This window comes from Eptesicus fuscus, chromosome 16 (genome assembly GCF_027574615.1).
Source record: "Eptesicus fuscus isolate TK198812 chromosome 16, DD_ASM_mEF_20220401, whole genome shotgun sequence".
NCBI classification, from domain to species: Eukaryota; Metazoa; Chordata; class Mammalia; order Chiroptera; family Vespertilionidae; genus Eptesicus; species Eptesicus fuscus.
Genome location: NC_072488.1, coordinates 60,419,108 through 60,443,384, shown reverse-complemented (window position 1 = coordinate 60,443,384; position 24,277 = coordinate 60,419,108). Strand labels below are relative to the sequence as shown.

Here is a 24,277-nt window from a genome sequence, read left to right as displayed (position 1 = left end):
CTCTTTGGGGACAAATGAATGAAAAACTTGAAGACCTTTCTTCTTTGTGAACTAATTTATGTATTTTTTATTTTACTTATTTAAATTCTTTATTGTTTAAGTATTATATAAGTCTCCTTTTTCCCCCCATTGACCTCTCCCCAGCCGTCCCACCCCCAGCACATGCCCTCATCCCCCTACTGTCTGTGTACATTGGTTATGCTCATATACATGCATACAAGTCCTTTGTCCAATCTCTTACCACCACCGCCTAACCACACACCCCACCTCCACCCCTGCCTTTGCTCTTAGGTTGGACCGTCTGTTTGATGCTTCTATGACTCAGGCTCTATTTTTGTTCATTAGTTTATGTTGTTCATTATATTCCACAAATGATGAGATCATGTGATATTTATCATTCTCTGACTGGCTTATTTTGCTTAGCATAATGCTCTCCAGGTCCATCTACATTGTTGCAAATGGTAAGAGTTCCATCTTTTTTTACAGCAGCATAGTATTCCATTGTGTAGAGGTACCACAGTTTTTTAATTCACTCATATGCTGATGGACACTTAGGCTGTTTCCAAATCTTAGCTATTGTAAATTGTGCTGCTATGAACATAGGGGTGCATATATCCTTTCTGATTGGTGTTTCTGATTTCTTGGAATATAGTCCTATAAGTGGGATTACTGGGTCAAATAGGAGTTCCATTTTTAAATTTTTGAGGAAACTCCAGACTGTTCTCCACAGTGGCTGCACCAGTCTGCATTCCCACCAGCAGTGCACGGGGGTTCCTTTTTCTCCACATCCTTGCCAGCACTTGTTATTTGTTGATGATAGCCATTCTGACAGGTATTTTGATTTGCATCTCTTGGATAATTAGCATGTTTTCATATGTCTCCTGGCCTTCTCTATGTCCTCTTCTGTATGTCGTTTGCTCATTTTTTGATTGGATTGTTTACTTTTTGTTAAGTTGTATGAGTTCCCTGTAAATTTTGGAGATTAGATCCTTATCTGAGGTAACATTGGTCTTGTTGTTTTGTTGATGGCTTTTTTTGCTGTGCAGAAGCTTTTTATTTTGATGTAGTCCCATTTCTTTATTTTCTCCTTAGTTTCCATTGTCCTAGGAGGTGTATGGGTAAAGATATTGCTATGACATATGTCTCATATTTTGCTGCATGTGGATTCCTCTAAGGTTTTTATGGTTTCCTGTCTTACGTTTAAGTCCTTTATCCATTTGGAGTTTATTTTTGTGTATGGTGTAAGTTGGTGGTCTAGTTTCATTTTTTTGCATCTATCTGTCCAATTTTCCCAACACCATTGACTCCATTGTATGTTCATGCCCCCTTTGTCAAATATTAATTGAGCATAATGGCTTGGGTCAATTTCTAGGTTCTTTGTTCTGTTCCATTGGTCTATATGTCTGTTCTTGTGCCAGTACCAGGCAGTTTTGAGAACAGTGGCTTTGTAATATAGCTCAATATCTGGTATTGTGATCCTTCCTCCAACTTTGTTCTTTCTCAGGATTACTGCAGCTGTTTGGGATCTTTTTTTATTCCATATCAATTTTTGGAGAGTTTGTTCTAGGTCTTTGAAATATGCCTTTGGTATCCTAATGGGGATGGCATTGCTTTGGGGAGAATGGACATTTTAGGGATGCTGTTCTACCAATATCATGAACATGGTATGTTCTTTCATTTGTTTATATCTTCCTCTATCTCTTTTTTCAATGTCCTGTAGTTTTCTGAGTACAGGTCTTTTACCTCCTCAGTTAAGTTTATTCCTAGGTATCTTAATTTTTTTGGTGCAATGGTAAATGGGATTATTTTTTAGTTTCTCTTTCTGTGAGTTAATTATTGGTGTATAAAAAAGCCATAGATTTCTGGGTGTTAATTTTGTATCCTGCTACATTGCCAAATTCATTTATTAAGTCTAGTAATTTTTTGATGGAATCTTTAGGGTTTTCTATGTACAGTATCATGTCATCTGTAAATAATGACAGTTTTACTTCTTCTTTTCCAATTTGGATGCCTTTTATTTCTTCTTCTTGTCTGATTGCTGTGGCTAGCATTTCCAGTACTATGTTGAACAGGAGTGGTGACAGTGGGCATCCCTGTCTTGTTCCTGTTCTTATGGAAAATGGTTTTAGTTTTTGCCCATTGAGTATGATGTTGGCTGTCAGTTTGTCATATAAGGTTTTTATTATGTTGAGGTATGATCCCTCTATTCCCACTTTGTTGAGAGTTTTTATCAGGAAAGGGTGTTGGATTTTGTCAAATGTTTTTTCTGCATCAATTGATAAGATTATGTGATTTTTCCCCCTTCTTGATTTGTTTATGTGATGTATCACGTTTATTGATTTGCAGGTATTGTACCATCCTTGCATCCCTGGAATAAATCCCACTTGGTCATGGTGTATGATCTTTCTAATGTAATGCTGGATCTGATTTGCTAGAATTTTGTTGAGGATTTTAGCATTTATGTTCATCAGGGATATTGGCCTATAATTTTCTTTATCTGGTTTTGGGATTAGGGTAATGCTGGCTTCCTAGAGTTTGGAAGTATGCCTTCCTCTTGCATTTTTTGGAATAGTCAGAGAAGGGTAAGTGTTAGTTCTTTAAATGTTTGGTAAAACTCCCCTGTGAAGCTGTCCTGTCCAGGGCTTTTGTTTGCTGGAAGTTTTTTGATTACTGTTTCAATTTCATTAGTAGTTAATGGCCTATTCAGATTTTTTTGATTCTTCCTGATTGAGTTTTGGAAGCTTGTATTTTTCTAGGAATATGTCCATTTAGTCTAGGTTGTCCAGTTTGTTGGAGTAGAGTTGTTCGTAGTATTTTTGTTTTTATAAACCTTTGTATGTCTGTTGGGTTGGTTGTTATGTCACCTCTTTCATTTCTGATTTTATTTGGGTCCTCTCTCTTTGTTTCTTGGTGAGCCTGGCTAGGGATTCATCAATGTTCTTTATCCTTTCAAAAAACCAGCTCTTGGTTTCTACTTACTCTGGACTTTTTATTTTTTCTCTCTCTTTTTAATTTAAGTTGTAAGGTTAGATAATTTATTACCATTTTTTCTTGTTATTTTTGAGGTAGGCCTGTAGAGCTATGAACTTCCCTCTCAGGACTGCTTTCACTGTGTTCCATAGAATTTAGATTATTGTATTTTCATTGTCATTTGTTTCGAGAATGTTTTTTATTTCTTCTTTGATATCTTAGTAACGCAATCATTGTTTAAGCGCATGCTATTTAGCCTCCAAGTGTTTGCTTTTTTTTATTTTATTGTAGTTGATTTCTAAGTTTATGCCATTGTGATCTAAGAAGATGCTTGATATGATTTCTATCTTCTTGAATTTGAAGGACTTTGCCTGTGTCCTAATATGTGGTCTATCTTTGAAAATGTCCTGGGTTCACTTGAGAATAATGTATATTCCATAGTTTTGGGCTGAAATGTTCTGAAGATGTCAAATAGTTCCATCTGATCTAGTGAGTCACTTAGGATTGCTGTTTGCTGATTTTTTGTTTAGAGGATTTATCCAGTGGTATCAATGGGGTATTAAAGTCCCTCAGTTATATCCTCTTGTTGAATTGTCTCTCTTTAGGATTATGAAGTGGCCCTCCTTAGCTCTAGTTATGGCCTTCACTTTGAGGTCTATTTTGTCAGATATAAGTATTGCTACCCCTACTTTTTTGTCATTTCCATTTGCCTGAAAAATATTTTCCATCCCTTCACTATCAGTCTGTGTGAGTCCTTTGTTCTGAGATGGATTTCTTGTAGACAGCAAATATATGGGTCATGTTTTTATATCCATTCAGCTACACTGTGTCTTTTGATTGGAGCATGTAATCCATTTATGTTTACGGTTATTATTGATAGGTACTTGTTTGTCAGCATTTTTATTTTTTATGCCAGTGTTCCTTCTTTGCTTTCTATTTCTTCTTTTTTACAGCAGACCTTTTAGCATTTCTTCCATTGCTGGTTTGGTGGTGATAAACTCCCTTAGTCCTTTTTTGTCTGTGAAGCTCCTGATTTCACCCTCCATTTTGCTTGATAGCCTTGCTGGGTATAGTATTCTTGGATACAGACCCTTCCTTTGCATGACTTTGTCTATTTCATTCCATTCCCTTCTGACCTGATGTGTTTTTGTTGAGAAATCAGTTGATAGTATAATGGGAGATTCCTTGTAGGTAACTTTCTGTCTCTCTGGCAGCCTTTAAGATTCTTTGTTGTTGGTGTTTGCAAATTGGTGTTGGTCTTTTTGGGTTCATCTTGTTTGGGACTTTGTGTGCTCCTTGGACTTGTGTGGCTTTTTTCTTCCTAGCATCATGGAAGTTTTCTGTCATTATTTCTTCAAACAGGTTTTCTATTCCTTGCTCAGTTTCCTCTCCTTCTGGCACCCCTATTATGTGGATGTTGTTTTGTTTCGTGTTGCCCCAAAGCTCCCTTAGACTCTCTCCTGCTTTTTAAATTTTCTCTCCAGTTGCTGCTCTTCTTGGGTGGTTTTTCTACCTTGTTTTCTAACTTGCTGATGCAGTCCTCAGCTGCTTCTAGTCCAGGCGTCCTCAAACTACGGCCTGCGGGCCACATGCAGGTGTTTTTGCCGTTTTGTTTTTTTACTTCAAAATAAGATATGTGCAGTGTGCATAGGAATTTGTTCATAGTTTCTTTTTAAACTATAGTCCGGCCCTCCAACGGTCTGAGGGACAGTGAACTGGCCCCCTGTTTAAAAAGTTTGAGGACCTCTGTTCTAGTCTATTAAAACTTTCCATTGTTGTCTTTATTGCAGCTTTGTCATTCTTCATTTTCTCTTGATTCTTACACATGTTGACTTTATCTTCTATCCTTTTCCGCATCCTTATAACCATTGCTCTGAATTCTTTCTCTTACAAATTGCTTGTCTCCATTTCGTTTTATTTCCTTTTCTGATGATTCCTCCTTTTCTTTAAAATGGGGGTTGTTTCTTTGCCTCCCCATTTTTGCTGTTTTTTTTTTTTGTGATTGTTTCTATGTATTAGATTAAACTGCTATGCCACCCAGATTTTTTGTCTTATATAGTAAATGTTTTCAGGGACCCAGTGGTGCAATCTCTCTGGGCTTCTGGGCTGGTAATCTAGGGATGCCCCCTATTTGGGATATTTAGTTCTCTTGGTGTAGTTGGGTCTTGAGTGTTATTGTCCCATTTGAGGATGGAGTCTCCTCAGGGTGTCTGGTTATGTGGCTCGCTCTCTACCACGTTGACAAAACAGCATAAAGTACAACTCTATAAGATGCGACACAAAGGGAACAAAACACAAATATACTCACAACACTGATAACACCAATATAAGTGACCACTAAAGAAAAGAGAATTAGGAGAGATAAAAGACAGAAAAAATGATATCAAGAAAAGAAAAAATGATAAGAGAGAAAAGAAAGAAAAAGGAAGGAAAAAAAAAACATATGAGGAGGAAAAAGTCACAGAATAAACAGATAAACCAAAAAATGCAAACAACAAACACCCAGAAAAAAAGTGGGGAGGGGCAGAATATGTAGAAGCAGAGTTTATATACAGAAAGTAAGGTGAAGGAATTGAATGAATATGGGGAGGACCTTGGTTCAGTATAGAGGAGGTAGGAAGAGAATGAGTGGATAAGAAAAAATTTAAAAAACTATATAATAAAATAAGATAAAATAAAATAACCATAAAAATACAAATTGAATGAAGAAAAATAATGCTATAAAAAGGAGAAAATAAAGAAAAACATTTTAAATAAAAGGTTAAAAAAAAAAAGTGAAGTATCGTTCGTTTTGGCCAAGTTTTAATGCCCCATGAAGGCTGGTTTAAGATCCCACTCTTCTGCCTGCCACTTGTCAGTTTCCTGTTAGGTAGTCAGCCCCATGTTGAAGTTCCAAGCAAACCACTGCTCCTCTGTTTGTGTCTTGTCTCTACAGCCTTGACTGCAAGCAGGTGGGACCAGTCTGCCCACTTAGCCTGTTTGCCTGCTTTCAATCTTAATCTCTCAAACGGCTGTTTCTGACAGAGTTTTAGGTGGGGGTGGTGCTGTATTGCTTTCTGGGACTGAACTGCCTCTCTTCAACCCAGTTCCTGAGGGCTCTTTGGGGCTATTCAGAGTTTTTGTGTCCTTTGTACCACTCAGAGTGTAGTCTGGGTGTGGCTGTATTACCTTTCTTGAGGCTGCTGGGAGGGGCTGGTTTTCAGGAGAAAAATGGCTGGTTGGTCCGGCAGAGCATGACTGTCCCAGTGCCGGATTCTTATCCACCTCTCCCTGACCCGCTCTCCTCCACAGCCTCTCCCCAAACTCCACAAGTCTGCACCTCCACCTGCACCACAGCCATTGGTGAATGTTTATATTTGAATGGTCCTCTGAACTGGGTTTAGCGAATAAAAGCAAAGACCAAACAGAGTCAAAACAACTGCGTGACTGCTAGTTTCTCTCTCCCTGGCACCATGCGGCTCGGGCAGTTCTTCGGGCCGCCACTCTGGGCTTAGCATCTCGTGGCTGTGGACTTAGATCTAGAATCTCCTGTTGCTAGCAGCCTTGTGGACACCCTTTCCACAGTCAGATGTTACGCATTTACCCAAGGGACACGGACTTGGTACTATGCAGCTTTCTTCTGACCCTCTTGGCTCAGAGGCCTTGCAACTTTCTCCAGCCCAGATCCCCGATCCTACCATTCTCCCGGCGTCCTCTGCCCTTCCCAGCTGCGAATTGTTTTGCCTGCTGTGTCTACTTCGCCAATTTTGGGTGGATGTTATTTGATTTAGATGCTCCTTCTGTCTGCTCTGGGATAAGGCTTGGGGTACATCTGCCTATTTGGCCACCAATTTTTTTTCCTGCATAATCTAATTTATGTATTAAAATAATTTTTTTTATTGTACCAAAGGAAGGTTTATGTAGGGAGAATGGTGAATTGTTAATTTAATTCAGCTGTTGATTGTCCCTGATATAAACAAAACAGACGACTGCTCTTTTAAGTCTACTTATGAAATAAAGGAATTTTTTTTAAATCATGAAACTTACCTATTCAGAGAGTTATAGCAATGGAGAAACTTGACCCTTCTTATCACTGTGTCTTATTTAAGGGATTAAAAATTTTTGAAATTTCTGTTCCATTGATTTTGTTTTTTTATATATAGGTATTATAGGCATTTTTTTATTAAGCTGTCTTTAGACTCAAAATTAATTTTAAAAACATAGGATACTTTCACCATGTGGTTTAGATACACACACAAAAAGTCTCTGCTCCTTGATGTTCACTCCTTGAACAGCTCTTTAACGCTTCTATGCATACTCTTCTGCTCTGTTTGGCTGCTTAGTGTTTTGTCCAGACTCTTTCAAGTATCAACAGAGACCTGTTATAGGTATATAAAATCTCCTGTCTTGTAATGCTATTGTTTATGTAATTACCCTAACTGCTGAGCATTTGTATTATTTCTAGATTGTTCTGGCAGTCAAACAATTTAGATTTTCCTGAGCAGACCTAATTTCAGATATTCCAGTATACCCATTAACCATGTGCTCTGATTTTTATATTTGAAAGTATCGTTTCCTTACGCATTGACATTGCTGGACTAATAGTTTTTATTTTTCATTTATTCATTGGTTTGTTTTATGTATCTATCCTATGCCTAGCACTGTATTATTATATGTTATGAATACGAGAAGGAATAAGAAACTTCACACCTTTGAGAAGCTAAAGGGTTGGTAGGGGAAAATGCCTGCAAAAAATATGATACCATCAGATTGAGAAAGAAGCAATAAACAACGCTGGGCTTGTACAGTGACACGCATACCACATGTTGTATATTCTCTCTTTTAATCCTCATAATAACCCTGGGAAGTACTATTATTACCTCCTTTCTGTAGGTGAAGAAAGCAATGGAGAGTGGCTGAGAAACTTGGCGTGGTCATACATTAAGCGGTAGAGTGAAGTTTGAAGTTTAATCTCTGCAGATTCCAGAGATAATGTGCCTTGCTACTGGTCTATTGGCCAGAAGAGCAGGGACAGAGACTAGACTAATTTTTGAGACAGTCACAGGGAAGAGTAAATGTGAAGGCGATTCTAGGTAGAGGAGGGCCAATGAGTACGTCGGGTAGACAGCTGCAGGTGCAGCCATGGAGCTGGGAAAGGGTGCGGAGTATTGGTGCTTTGGAATTGTGAGATGCTCATTGTGAGTGGCACATGGGATTCCCAGACTGTCTCAGATTTTAGCTGGTAATCACAGTTTCTAGGAGTATATCTAGGTTGGCATAGGTCTTCCTTTACCACTTGGAAGAATACGTGAGCTGGTCCATGGGATTGGTATAAACTTGGGAGGGTGTTAGGAACCCAACCAGGGAAGCTGGAGTTTTGACCAGAGTACCAGTTCCAGGGTATACAGGATTCCCATATAAAAATGAGCAGAATTCCAAGTATTTGCCGTGGACAGGTTGAAAAAGTTGAAAGCAGATATTGTGAAAATGGAACAGGAGTAATTTACATGTCTTACTTGCTGATGGGGTAGGACTCCTAATGACCCTCCTCCTTTGGTCAGACACAATCCACAAACTGGGCAAGACTGAGCAAGAAGTTGTAGATCCCTGTCCATGGGAACATACAACATTCATGTACATGTTTCTATATGGACATATGCTTTCATTTTTCTTGGGTGTTTTTTACCTAAGAGTGGAAATGCTGGGCCATATTGTAACTTACGCTTAATCATTTGAAGAGCTGACAGACTGTTTTCCAGAGCAGCTGGACCATTATGCCTTTCCTCCAGCAGGGTATGAGAGTTTTGATTTCTTTACATTTTTAAAATTTATTATTATTTTTTATTTTTTAAAGTATTACATGTAATAGTACATATATCTCCTTTTTTTTCCCCATTGACCTTCCCGCAGCCTCCCCTATCCCCTGTCGCATGCCCTCATCCCACCTCCGCAGTGTCTTGTGTCCATTCGTGTGCTTATATGCATGCATACAAGTCCTTTGGTTGATCTCTTCCCCCCTACCCTCCAACACTCCCCTGCCTTCCCGCTGTAATTTGACAGTCTCTTCGGTGCTTTACTGCCTCTGTCTATCTTTTTGTTCATCAGGTTATAATGTTCTTTATTTTCCATAAATGTGTGAGATCATGTGGTATTTTTCTTTCATTGTCTGGCTTATTTCACTTAACATAATGCTCTCCAGGTCCATCCATGCTGCTGCAAATGGTAAGAATTCCTTCTTTTTTTATAGCAGCATAGTATTCCATTCTGTTAGATGTACCATAGTTTTCTAATCCACTCATCTGCTGATGGGCACTTAGGCTGTTTCCAAATCTTAGCTATGGTGAATTGTGCTGCTATGAACATAGGGGTGCATATATCCTTTCTGACTGGTGTTTCTAGTTTCTTGGGATATAATCCTAGGAGTGGGATTACTGGGTCAAATGGGAGTCCCATTTTTAGTTTTTTGAGAAAACTCCATACTGTTCTCCACAGTGGCTGCACGAGGGTTTCTTTTTCTCCACATCCTCGCCAGCACTTGTCGTTGATTTGTTGATGATTGCCATTCTGACAGGTGTGAGATGGTATCGCATTGTCGTTTTGATTTGCATCTCTTGGATAATTAGTGACTTTGAGCATGTTTTCATATGTCTCTTGGCCTTCCTTCTGTCTTCTTTCAAAAAGTTTCTATTTAGGTCCGTTGCCCATTTTTTTATTAGATCATTTATCTTCCTTTTATCAAGTTGTATAAGTTCCCTGTAGATGTTGGAGATTTGCTAGAATTTTGTTGAGGATTTTGGCATCTATGTTCATGAGGGATATTGGCCTGTAATTCTCTTTCATTGTGTTGTCTTTATCTGGTTTTGGTATTAGGGTGAACTTGCAAGTGTTCCTTCCTCTTTAATTTTTTGGAATAGTCTGAGGAGGATAGGTTTCAGTTCTTCCTTGAATGCTTGGTAAACTCCCCTGTGAAGCCATCTGGCCCCGGGCTTTTGTTTGCTGGAAGCTTTTTGATGACTGCTTCAATTTCTTCCATAGTTATTGGCCTATTGAGATGTTTAGATTCTTCCTGATTGAGTTTTGGAAGGTTGTATTTTTCTAGGAATATGTCCATTTCCTCCAGGATGTCCAGTTTGTTGAAATAGAGCTGTTCATAGTATTTTTTAACAATCCTTTGTATTTTGGTGGGTTCTGTTGTTATTTCTCCTCTTTCATTTCTGATTTTACTTGGGTCCTCTCTCTTTGCTTCTTGGTGAGCCTTGCTAGAGGTTCGTCAATCTTGTTTATCCTTTCAAAGAACCAGCTCTTGGTTTTGTTGATCTTCTGTATTGTTTTTTTGGTCTCAATGTCGTTTATCTCCGCTCTGATCTTTATTATTTCCTTCCTTCGGTTTACACTGGGCTTTTCTTGTTGCTCTCTAACTCTTTGAGTTGTAGGGTTAGGTAACTTATTACCATTGTTTCTTGTTTTTTGCAGTAGGCTTGTAGAGCTATGAACTTCCCTCTCAAGACTGCTTTTGCTGTGTCCCATAGATTTTGGATTGTTGTGTTTTCATTGTTGTTTGTTGCCATGATGTTTTTTATTTCTTCTTTGATCTCTCTGGTAACCCAGTCATTGTTTAATAGCATGCTGTTTAGTCTCCATGTGTTTGATTTCTTTGGATTGTTTTTATTGTAGTTGATTTTCATTTTTATGCCACTGTGATCTGAGAAGATGCTTGATATGATTTCTATCTTCTTGAATTTGAAGAGACTTTGCCTGTGACCCAATATATGGTCTATCTTTGAAAATGATTCGTGGTCACTTGAGAAGAATGTTTATTCTGTGGCTTTGGTGTGAAATGTTCTGAAGATGTCAATTAATTTTATCTGGTCTAGTGAGTCATTTAGGATTGATGTTTCTTTGCTGATTTTTTGTTTAGAGGATTTTTCCAATGGTGATAGTGGGGTATTAAAGTCTCCTACTATGATTGTATTGCTGTCAATTTCTCCCTTGATATCCTCCAGGAGTTTTTTTTATGTATTTGGGTGCTCCTGTATTGGGTGCGTATATGTTTACCAGAGTTATTTCTTCTTGTTGGATTGCTCCCTTTAGTATTATGAAGTGGCCTTCCTTATCTCTTTTTATGTCCTTCACTTTGAGATCTAATTTTTCAGATATAAGTATTGCTATCCCAGCTTTTTTAAATTTCCATTCGCCTGAAAAACCTTTTACCATCCCTTCACCCTCAGTCTGTGTGCGTCTTTTTTTCTGAGGTGGGTTTTTTGTAGACAGCAGATATATGGGTGATGTTTTCTTATCCAATTTGTTACCCTATGTCTTTTGATTGGGGCATTTAATCCATTTACATTTAAAGTTATTATTGATAGGTACTTGTTTGTCGCCATTTTTATTCTTTATCCCTGTGTTCCTTCTTTGCTTCCTTCTTTCTTTCTTTCTTTTCCTTCCTTCTTTTCCTTCCTTCCTTCCTTCTCTTCTCTTCCTTCTCTTCCTTCTCTTCCTTCCTTTCTTTCTTTCTTTTCTTTTCTTTCTTTTCTTTCTTTCTTTCTTTACAGCAGACCCTTTAGCATTTATTGCATTGCTGGTTTGGTGGTAATAAACTCCCTTAGTCCTTTTTTGTCTGTGAAGCTGCTGATTTCACCTTCAATTTTGATTGATAGTTTTGGTGGGTATAGTATTCTTGGATTCAGACCCTTCCTTTGCATGACTTTGTATATTTCATTCCATTCTCTTCTGGCCTGATGTGTTTCTGTTGAGAAATCAATCGCTAGTCTGATGGGGGATCCTTTGTAGGTAATTTTCTGTCTCTGGCTGCTTTTAAGATTCTTTCTTTGTCGTTGATGTTTGCCAAATTAATTATAATGTGCCTTGGTGTTGGTCTTTTGGGGTTCATTTTGTTTGGGACTCTGTGAGCTTCTTTGATTTGTGTGAGTTTTTTCTTCCCTATATCAGGGAAGTTTTCTGTCATTATTTCTTCAAACAGGTTTTCTATTCCTTGCTCAGTTTCCTCTCCTCCTGGCATCCCTTTTATGTGGGTGTTGTTTTGTTTCCTGTTGTCCCAAAGTTCCCTTAGGCTCTCCTCCTGCTTTTTAAATTTTTTTTTTATAGAAGCTTCTCTACTTGGGTATTTTTTTCCATCTTGTCTTCTAGCTCACTGATGCGGTCCTCTGCTTCTTCTAGTCTACTCTTGATGCTTTCTATTGGGTTCTTTATAGCAGCGATGTCATTTTTCATTTCTTCTTGGTTCTTCTTCATTTCCTCTTGGTTCTTACACATATTGTCGAATATGTCTTCCATTCTTTTCATCCACCTTATGACCATTTCTCTGAATTCTTTCTCTGACAGGTTGCTTGCCTCCATGTCATTTACTTCCTTTTCTGGTGATGCCTGCTTTTCTTTCATATGCTGGCTGTTTCTTTGTCTCCCCATGATCTCTCTTCTCCAGGTGTCTGGTTATCTAGTTCTCTCTCCTGCATTGATTTAAAGGCACAAAATACAACACAACAAGGTACAATGTACAAGGCACTGAACAAAAATGTATTCATGATATTAATAACCCCAAATAAAGGTGACCACCAGAGAAAGGCAAATTAGAGGATAGGAGAGAAAGAAGAAGAGAAAAATAAAAAAAGAGTGCAAAAATGAAATTGGGAATAGGAAAAAAAAGTAAGAGAGAAAAGAAAGAGAAAAGAAGAGGGGAACAAACTATATATATGGGGAGAAAACTCCAGTAGAACATCCATCAATCCCAAGAAATGCCAGCAAAAAGTACCTGAAGATGAATGCAAACTACAAACAACAACTAATATTAAGTGAGGTGAGGGAAAACAGAAGCAAAAAAAACAAACAAAAACAAAACAATATCATAAGCATAAAAAATCGATATAATCAACAATCAAGCAAACAACAAAAGGACAGAGAAAAAAATTTTTGGATAGTGAAGAAAGAGAAGAGAGAGGTGTGTATGGACTTGGAGCAGGGTATTGGAAATTAGATATATAAGTAGGGTGAAATTTTAACAGGGCAAAAAGAAGGAATAGGGAAAATCTAAAGCAGGAATAGGGTAAGAGAAACAGGACAACAAAAGGGGAAAAGTGAGGAAGAGAGTGATGGCATAAAGCTTAAGTTGAGATAGAGTAAAATGATGCTAAAGGAAAGATGATAATAGAATGTAGAACACTAATCCCAAAGTAAAATAAAGAGAAAATAAAATGACACTTTTTTTTAAAAAAAGGTAAAATAGTAGTAGTAATAATACTGATTGAAAATAAAAATGTAATAATTAAAAAGGTAAAATCAAGTGAGGAAAAAAGAAAAAAATTGGTTTCTTAAGTAAAAGATGAAAAACATAAAAATAAAAATGTGCAGTAGTCATTCACTTCCTCTCCTGTTCTGTTTGGCACGCCTGTTTCCTAGTCAGGACAGTATTGAAGTTCTCTGAGTTCCACTGCTCCTCAGTGTTGTAAGCCAGTCCTGATTTTTAAGCAGGCAGTACGTCTTTATTTCTTATATTCCTTTATTTGTGTTTACACAAGAGTCAATTTGTGATTTAACCCCTGGGTGGCAGTGTTTCTGGATTGACCTCCGGGTCTATAGGTCCTCTCTAGCTAGTGTTTAGATTTTGTTTTCCCTGTTGCACTTAATACCGGTTTGGGGGAGTGGGTTGCCCCAGAGCTGGTTCTCTGATGGTTATTCCCCGCTCTGATCCTCAGGTTCCAGAAAAACAACTTTCCCCTGCAGTCTCTTAGAGTGTCCCCAATTGGGTGATCCTATTTATTGGGCTTAGTAATCAGAAGCAAGGCTTTAAAGAGGGGGGGAAAAGTAAGTGTGCGAACTCCGGGGCTGCGCGAAAGTCTGTGTAGTCTATTTTCCCCCCTTGGATCTAAACAGCCGGCACACTTTTAAAATTTTTAGGCTGTCCTTTTGTGCCCAGATCAAAGTGGGTTGCTTTTTAGAGTTCCCTTCTGTTAGAAGCTCTGCAGACCCCCTTCCACATTCATGTATCATGCCAGTCCCAATAGCCACCGATTATTCTAGGCGCAGACTTCCCCAGGTTCTCCAGCTCCCGCTTGGTGCGTTTCTCTCTCCTACTGGGACCACAGACTTCACCTTATCCCAGGCAAAATCTGACCTTTCCTTGAGGGAGTGTAGAGCTCCTCTGAATCCGTGTGCTTGCACCAATTAGGGACCGGTGTTCTCGGGTTCTAAGCTGTTCGGTGGGTGCCGTAGTTGTAGGTTCCCCGGGCTTTTCAGGCTTCCGATAACATCCACTTTTTCCTTCAAGATGGTGTGGTCTCCGCGTCTGAGCCGGTCGCTCTGGGGGGGAACCCAGCAGCAGTGGGGGCTGCCCGGTCAGGGAGCCCCATCCGACAGTCCCCCACCTTCTCCTGGAGTTTAGCTGTCCCTCAACTCATCAACAAACACTCCCCGTGCGACCACACACTCTCCCTTTGTGTTCTCACTCACACACTATCTTGCAGTCTGCCTTCCCATCAGCAGCCATCTTCTTTCTCCGAGAAAATTTCTTTGATTTCTTTACATTCTTGACAACACTTGTTATCTGGCTTTTTGATTCTACTATCCTAGTGGTTGGGAAGTAGTATTTCATTGTGGTTTTGATTTACCTGATGACTAATGATGTCTAGAATACTTTTATTTTATTTTATTTTATTTATTTATTTATTTATTTATTTTTTAAATATTTTTATTGAGGTATTATATGTGTACATATCTTACTATTACCCCCCCCCACCCCACACCCACACATGCCCTCCCCCCCCAGAGTTTTGCGTCCATTGTTTATGCTTATATGCATGCATACAAGTCCTTCGTTTGATTTCATAACTCCCCCACCTTTCCCAAACTTTCCCCCTGTACATTGAAAGTCTGTTTGATGCTTTACTGTCTCTGTATCTATCTTTTTGTTCACCACTTTATAATGTTCTTTACTATCACTAAATGAGTGAGATCATGTGGTATTTTTCTTTCATTGACTGGCTTATTTCGCTTAGCATAATGTTCTCCAATTCCATCCAGGTTGCTGCAAATGATGAGAATTCCTTCTTTTTTATGGCAGCATAGTATTCCATTGTGTAGATGTACCACAGTTTTCCGATCCACTCATCTGCTGACGGGCACCTAGGCTGTTTCCAAATCTTAGCTATTGTAAATTGTGTCTAGAATACTTTTTAATGTATTTACTAGTGGCTCGGTGCATGAAATTCATGCACATTAAAAGGGAATTAATTAGAGGAAATATTTTAATATTCCTATTTGCCCTTTATAATAGAAGTGTCAGAGATGAAAGAAAATTAGTAAAATGTATATGACAATCTTCCTCCTGTCAGAGTCTGGAGCGCGCCGTAGGACCCAAAGTCAAGTCCCCGCCCACTCAATGTGCGCTTCTAAATCATACAAGACCCAGACCCGGCCGGCCGGCCCCACCCGCACCAAGCCCTGCAGGGCAGGGGGCATAGCCTCAGTCCCCCAGCTTGGTGCCAGGCGGAGGGCACAGCCTCAGGTCCCTTGTCAAGCCCCACCGGGTGGGGGGCATAGCCTCAGGTCCCTCGGCCAGGCGCCATGGCGGGGGGGGGCGCAGCCTCAGGTCCCCCGGCCCCAGTGTGAGGGCATGAAGGCGTGATGACAATTTGCATATTAGCTCTCTATTATATAGGATTCTCCATTTGTATAATTTCCTTGGAAAAATGTCTATTCAGATCCTGTGCCTGTTTTTAAAAAATGGATTGTCCCTTTATGAAGTTGTAAGAGTGCTCTATATATTCTAAATACAAGTTCTTATAGTTATGTAATTTGCAAATATTTTCTCCCGCTCTGTGGTTTCTTTCACACATTCTTGATGGTATACTGTGAAGCATAAAATATTTTAGTTTTAATCAAGTCCAACTTGTGCTTTTGGTATCATATCTAAGAATCCATTGCTAAACCCATGATCATGAAGATTCTCCTTTGTTTTTTTTCCCTAAGATCTTTATAGTTTTTGCTCTTATATTTAGGTCTTTGATATATTTTAAGTTAATTTTTGTATGTGGTGGGAAGTATAGGTCCAGTTTCATTCTTTTGCACGTGGTTCTCCAGTTGTGCTAGCACCATCTATTGAAAAGACTATTTCCTCGCATTGAATTTTCTTAGCACTTTTATTGAAAATCAGTTGATCATAGATTTTAGATCTATTTTTGGACTTTTTGTTTCATTGATCTTCCTTGTGCTAATATCACACTGTCTTTTTTTACTGAGGTAAAATTGCTTTATCACATTATATAAGTTTCAGGTGTACAACGTTATAATTTGATAAGTGATTACCACAATGGGTCTTGTTACCATCCATCACCATACAATTGACCCTCTCTACCAATTTTAGTCATTCCCAAGCCCCTTCCCCTCTGATAACCACCATTCTGTTCTCTGTAACCATGAGTTTATTTTTATTTTGTTTGTTTGTTTAGTTTTTTAGATCTCACATATAAGTGAAATCATACTGTATTTTGTCTTTGTCTGACTTATTTCAGTTAGCATAATACCCTGAAGGTCCACCCATGTTTTCACAAATGTCAAGATTTCCTTCTTTTTTATAGTTGTGTAGTATTCCATTTGTATATACCCATACATCCATCAATGGACACTTATGTAGTTTTCCTATTGACTATTGTAAATACTGCTGCAATGAACATTGAGGTGCATACAGTAGTTACATTTACTGTGGGAGATATGTTCCAAGACCTCCAATGGATGCCGGAGACTGCGGATAGTACCAAACTCTCTATATAATGTCTTTGTCCTATACATACATACCTATGATAAAGTTTAATTTGTAAATTAAGCATATTAGGAGTTAGCAACAACAGTAATGAATAAAATGGGACAAGTATAACAGTACATAGTAACAAAAGTCATGTGAATGTGGTCTCTCTTAAAATATCTTATTATACTATATTCACCATTCTTTTTCTTGTGATGATATAAGATGATAAAATGCCTATGTGATGAGATGAAGTGAGGTGAATGACACAGGCGTTGTGACACTGCAGCAGTCCATCAAATAGCCAAGTCAGCTTCGAAGTGACTAACGGGCAGGCAGCATATACAGCATGGAGATGCTGGACATGATTTATGTCTTAGGTGGGACAGTGCAAGGTTTCGTTATGCTACTCAGAACAGCGCACAATTTAAAACTTATGAATTGTTTATTTCTGGAATTTTTCATTTAATATTGTTGGACTGTGGTTGACCACAGTTAACCAAAACTCCAGAAAATGAAACCACAATAAGGGGAGACTTACTGAATATCTTTTCAAATTAGTATTTTTATATTCATCTGATAAATACCCAGAAGTGAAATTGCTGAATCATATGAAATTCTATTTTTAATTTTTATTATTAAAGAGACTGTTCTTTCCTCATTATATGTTCTGGGCTTCTTTGTTGTAAATTAATTATATATATATATATACACATATACACATATACACATATATATACATGTGTGTGTGTGTGTGTGTGTGTGTATATACATATATATATCCTACCTAATAATAGACAAATAAGCAAATTGACCATACCTCCAACACACCCACAAGCCATGCCCACCATCCAATCAGAGCGAGCATGCAAATTAACCCAAACCAAGATGGCTACAGCCACAGAGAGCAAGGTTTCCTAGGTAACAGAAGAAGCCAAGCTTTCCACCTGCCCTTGCCAGGCCTAAGCCTCCACTCAAGCTACAAAGTTTCAATTATAGAAGGTAAACAAATTCAAACAAATGGCGGCAGAATGGAGCTTGAGAGAGCAGGCCAGGGTTGCCGCCGGCAACAGGGGAAGCAAAGCTTTCTGCACATCCTGGCCAGGCCCACCCGCTTATGACAACAAAGTTTCAATTATAACCCCAACAAAAATGGCTGCCGGCCTCAGAGGGAGCCCCAGGCTTGGCTCCGCTCCAGGCTACAAAGTTTCAATTGTAGAAGGAAAATAAATTCCAGATACCAGGGCCTCTGCTTGGGTTGCCAGGGGGCGTGGCTGGCCTGCAAACCACCACAGGCCCCTCGCTCAGGCCGCTCCACACCCCAAGGGAACCCCCACCTGATCCGGGACACCCTTCAGGGCAAACCAGCTGGCCCCCACCCCTGTACCAGGCCTCTATCCTATCTAATAAAAGAGTAATATACAGATTGATCATCACTGCAACACACAATATAGCTGACCTTATGTGGTCAAAGATCCTGCCCCCATGTGGACACAAGATGGCCAACACAAGATGGCCAGCAGGAGAGGGCAATTGGGAGGCACCCAGCCTGCAAGGGAGGGCAGTTGAGAGGGACCAAGCCTGCAAGGGAGGGCAGTTGGAGGTGATCAACCCTTCGGGAGAGGGCAGTTAGGGGTGACCAGGCCGGCAGAGGAGGGAAGTTGGGGGCAAACAGGCTGTCAGGGGAGTGGTTAGGGGGTGATCAGGCTGGCAGGCAGAAGCGGTTAGGGGCAATCAGGAAGGCAGGCAGGCAAGCAGTTGGGAGCCAGCAGTCCTGGATTGTGAGAGGGATCCCATATTGGAGAGGGTACAGGCTGGGCTGAGGGACAACCCCCCTCCGTGCACGAATTTCGTGCACCGGGCCTCTAGTGTGTGTGTGTATATATATATATATATATGTGTGTGTGTGTGTGTGTGTGTGTGTGTGTGTATATATACACACACACACTAGAGGCCCGGTGCACGAAATTCGTGCACGGAGGGGGGTTGTCCCTCAGCAATGTTTTTTTGGGTGCTATTCTGTTCCATAGTTATATGTATCTGTTTTTATGCCATTGTCATACTATTTTTTAAAAATATGTTTTTATTGATTTGAGAGAGAGAGAAAGGGAGAGGGAGAGGTAGAAATATTAATGAGAGAGAAACATCATTGATTGACTGCCTCCTACACCCCCCCCCCCCCCCCCCCCGCACTGGGGACTGAACCTGCAACCCAGGCAAGTGCCCTGACTAGGAATCAAAAAAGTGACCTCTTGGTGCATGGGTCATTGCTTCTACCACTGAACCCAATGTCATACTATTTTAATTACTATAGCTTTGTAAAATAGTTTGAAACAGGGAGCATGATACCTCCAGCTTTGTGGTTTTTCTCCCCCTCAAGATTACTATGGGAATTTGGGATCTTTTGTGGTTCCATACAAATTTTATGATCATTTGTTCTTATTCTGTGAAAAATGCCTTTGGAATTTTGGTAGGATTTGCACTAAATCTGTAGAGTGCTGTGGGTAGTATAGACATTTTAATAATATTAATTCTTACTATCCATGAGCACAGAATATCTTTCCATTTATTTGTGTCATCAATTTCATTATGTCTTACTAGAGGCCTGGTGCATGAATTCTTGCACGGGTGGGGTCCCTCTAGGTGGCTTGCAGGGATCAGGCTGAAACCCTCAGTCCAACGCTGCCTGCAGCTCCTACCTGCTGCTCCCGTTCATCCTGGCCCCACTGTGCTTGCCACAGGCTCGCACCCTATCAGTTCTGATCGGGAGAGGCTCACACTGCTGCAGCAGCACTCTCCAGCCATGAGCCCTGCCTCTGGCGCCCTCTCAAGGGAGTGGCCTGCGGGATCGTGCTGAAGATGGCTGTCCATCATCCCCCGAGGGGTCCTGGATTGCTAGAGAGTGCGGGCCAGGCTGAGGGACCCCACTGGTGCATGATCGGGCCATGGAGGGACCGTGGGAGGGCTCCAGGGATGTCTGGCCCATCTCACTCAGTCCCAATCAGCCGGACCCCAGCAGCAAGCTAACCTACCAGTCGGAGCATCTGCCCCCTGGTGGTCAGTGCACACCATAGTGACTGGTCGACCGTTCGACTGTCTGCCCCTTGGTGGTCAGTGCACATCATAGCGAGCGATTGAGCAGCCTTAGCATATCATTAGCATATTACACTTTGATTGCTTGTTTGATTGTTCTGCTGTTCGGTCTATTTGCATATTACCCTTTTATTATATAGGATAGTTTTCTGTGTACCAGTCTTGCACCTCCTTAGTTAAAGGTATTTTTATGTATTTTATTCTTTTTGGCACAATTGTAAATGAGATTGTTTTTAATTTTTCTCCCTAGTAGTTCATTATTGGTGTATAAATAAAAACCTCCCAACAGAAATGCCACAGATTTCTGTATATTGATTTTGTATAGCTTTTCTGAATAAAATAATTCTAACAGGTTGTGTTTTTTTGTGTGTGTGTGTTTTTTTTTGGTGGAGTTTTCAATATACAGTATCAGGGCATCTGAAAATAATGACAGTTTTATTTCCTTTTTTTTTTTTTTTTTTTTTTGGATGCTTTTTATTTCTTTTTCTTGCTGTACTAATTGTTGTACTATGTTGGATAAAAGTGGCGAGAGTGGGCATCTTTGTCTTGTTCCTGATCTTAGAGGAAAAGCTTTCAGCTTTTTGCCATTGACTGTGATGTTAGCTGTGGGTTTGTCATATATGGCCTTTATTATAATGAAATATGTCTGTTATACTCACTTATTGAGATTTTTTTAAAAATCATGAATGGATGTTGAATTTTGCCAGATGCTTTTTCTGCATCTATTGAGGATCAGATAAGTTTTTATCCTTCCTTTTGTTTATGTGGTATATCATGTTGATTAATTTGCAAATGTTGAATAATCTTCGTATCCCTGGAATAAGTTCTACTTGATCATGGTATATGATCCTTATAATGTACAGTTAGTTGAATTAAGTTTGCTAATATTTTGTTGAGGGTTTTTGCATTTATGTTTATCAGGGATATTGGCTTGTGATTTTCTTCTGTTTTGATAGTATCTTTTTTCTAGTTTTGGTATTAACACAATGCTGTCCTCGTAGAATGAGTTTTGAAGCATTCCCCCCTCTTCAGTTTTTTTTGAAAGAATTTGAGAAGGACAGGTATTAAATCTTCTTTAATTTTCGGTAGATTTCATCACTGAAGCCCTCTGTTCCTGAACTTTTGTTTGTTGGGAGGTTTCTATTTTATTGCTGATTCAGTCTTTTTAGTTCAATTGGTCTATTTAGATTTTATATTTTTTTCTTGGTTCAGTCTGGAACATTGTATTTTTCTAGGAATTTATTTCTTTTAGGTTGTCCAATTCGTTGCCATCTAATTGTTCATTGTAGTATCTTATGATCTTTTGTTTTCCTGTAGTATTAGTTGTGACTTCTCTTTCATTTCTCATTTTACTTGAGCCCTCTCTTTTTCTTGGTGAGTCTAGCTAAAGGTTTGTCAATTCTGTTTATCTTTTTAAAGAACTAGCTCTTAGTTTTATTGATCTTTTCTATTGTTTCTTTTTAAAAATGTTTTTCTTGATTTTAGAAAGAGGAAGGAAGAGGGAAAGAGGAAACATCGATGTGAGAGAGAAACATCAAGCAGTTGCCTCCCCGACATGCCCTGACCTAGGATCGAAGTGTTAAACTTTCAGTGCACAGGTCGATGCTCAAGCACCTGAGCCACACCAGCCAGAGCGAGAAGAATGTATGTTCTGTTGTTGTGGGTAGAGTGGTCTATAGACGAATGTCAGCTCCAGCTCGTTTATAGTACTTTTCAAGTCTTTCTGTGTTAACTTTATGTCTAGTTGTTCCATCCATTATTGAAAGTGGTGTATCGAGGTCTCTAGCTATCTGTACTAATAAAAGGGTAATATGCAAATTGGTTGGGATGCCCTCACGCAACGACCAAACAGCAGGCTGCGTGGGGTGACCAGGCCAGCAGGGGGGCCAGTGAGGTGCGACCAAAGGACCGAACAGCAGGATGTGTGGGGTGACGAGGCCGGCAGCGGGGGCAGTGAAGGGCGACCAAATGACTGAACAGCAAGCTGCGAGGGGGGACTAGGCCAGCGGGAGGGACAGTGAGGGGCGACCAAATGACCGAAAAGCAGGCTGCGTGGGGTGACCAGGTCAGCAAGTGGGGCAGTGAGGGGCGATCAGGCTGGCAGGCAGGTGAGCGGTTAGGAGCCAGCAGTCCTTGATTGTGAGAGGGACCTAAACCGGCAGTCGGACATGACCCTAGGGGTCCCGGATTGGGGAGGGTGCAGGCCGGGCTGAGGGACCCCTCCACCCATGCATGAATTTTGTGCACCAGGCCTCTAGTCCTATGTAATAAAGAGGGAATATGCAAATTGACTGTTACACCATCACAAAGATGGCGGCGCCCACAGAGGAGGCGGGGTTTCTGTAACACAAGATGGCTGCACCCACAGCGGAGGCTGAGTTCCTGTAATGAGCCTTAAGGAGCAATCAGCAGGGACCTGAGGCTCTGTGGTGCTGGGCTGGGGCACAGGACCTGAGCCTGCGGCGTCCGCCCAGTGGCTTGACGGAGGACCTCAAGGCGTGCGCCCCCCGCCCCAGTGCTGGGCTGGGGAACCTCAGGCCACGCCACCCGCCCTGGCGCCGGGCTGAGGGACCTCTGGCTGTGCCCCCTGGCCCGACCCTGAGGGTGTGCTAGGGGACCTTAGACTGTGCCCCCCACCCGATGTGTTCCGGGGGACCTGAGGGCTGTGCCCCCTGCCCAGCGGGGCTTGACAGGGGACCTGAGACTGTGCCCTCATCACCAGGCAGGGTTTGACGGGGGCCCTGAGGCTGCGCCCCCCTCCCAGCACTGGGCCGGGGGACCTCAGGCCACGCCCCCCATCCTGGCCCTGAGGGGGTGCTGGGGCACCTGAGGCTGCGCCCCCCACCCAGCAAGGCTTGACGGGGGACCTGAGGCAGCGCCCCCCACCTGGCACCGGGCCAGGGGGCCTGAGGCTGCGCCCCCCCTCCCCGGCTGGCAGGGCTTGATGGGGTGGGGCCAGCCAGGTCTGGGTCTTGCCCAATGGTGGTGGAACTGGCTGGGTCTGGGTCTCGCACAATTTTGAGGTGCCGTGGGTGGGTGGGGACTTGACTCTGGGTCCCGTGGTGCACCCCAGACTCTGACAGGAGGAAGATTGTTATATGCATTTTACTAATTTTCTTTCATCTCTGACACTTCTATTATAGAGCAAGGGCAAATAGCAATATTAAAATATTTCCTCCAATTAATCCCCTTTTAATATGCATGAATTTTGTGCACCGGGCCACTAGTATTTAATAAAGGAATTGGCAATGTAGCAGGATATAAAATTAACACCCAGAAATAGATGGCATTTTTATACACCAGTAATGAATGCTCAGAAACTAAACAAATAATCCTACTTGCCATAGCAACAACAAAATTAAGATACCTAATAATAAACTTTACCAAGGAGGTAAAAGAGTTGTACTCGGAAAACTACAGGATGATGATAAAGTGAGATAGAGGAAGATATAAACAAGAGGAAGAATATACTGTGTTCATGGATTGGTAGAATTAATATCATTTAAATGTCCATTAGATTCAGTGCAACCCCTATTAAATTAACAACAGTATATTTCACAGATCTAGAACAAATACTCCAAAAATTTATATGGGTACCAAAAAGATCCCTAATAGGTTCAGCAGTGTTGAGAAAGAAGAACAAAGTTGCAGGGATCACAATACCAGATATGACCTTATACTACAAAGTCACTGTAGTCAAAACAGCTTGATAGTGGCACAAGAACAGACATATATTTCAATGGGACAGAACAGAGACCCCAGAAATCACCAAGCTATTATGCTCAGTCAATATTTGATAAAGGATGCAAGGGTATACAATGGATTCAAGACAGTATCTTCAGTAAATGGTGTTGGGAAATTTGGACAGGTACATGCACAAAAATGAAACTAGACTACCAACTTACACCATATACAAAATAAACTCAAAATGGATAAAATACTTAAATGTAAGACGTGAAACCATAAAAATCCCAGAAGAAACCATAGGCAGCAAAATCTCAGACATCTCTCATAGCTATGTGTTTGCGGATACATCTCTTAGGGCAGAGGAAACAAAGGAGAAAATGAACAAATGGGACTGCAAAATAAAAACCTTTTGCACAGCAAAAGAAAACATCAACAAAATGAAAAGCGAATCCACTGTATGGGAGAACATATTTGGCAATGATACATCTGATAAAGTGTTAATTTCCGAAATATATAACTCATATATAAGAAACTCATACAACTTAACAAAAGGAAGATGAACAATCCAATTAAAAAATGGGCAAAGGACCTATATAGACACTTCTCTAAAGAGAACATGCAGATGGCCAAGAGACATATGAAAAAATGCTTGAAGTCACCCATGCAAAATAAAATGACAATGAGGTATCACCTCACATCTGTCAGAATGGCTACCATCAACAAATCAACAAATGACAAGTGCTGGCGAGGATGTGGAGAAAAGGAAATGCTAGTGCACTGCTGGTGGGAATGCAG

At 40.5% G+C, this 24,277-nt stretch overlaps 1 protein-coding gene across 3 annotated transcripts in view; it reads left to right on the top strand.

Moving 5' to 3' along the window:
* The window catches only part of MGAT4A (alpha-1,3-mannosyl-glycoprotein 4-beta-N-acetylglucosaminyltransferase A), a 78,952-nt gene that overhangs the window by 5,513 nt on the left and 49,162 nt on the right, over positions 1–24,277 (top strand). The gene's annotated exons all lie outside the window — the stretch shown is intronic.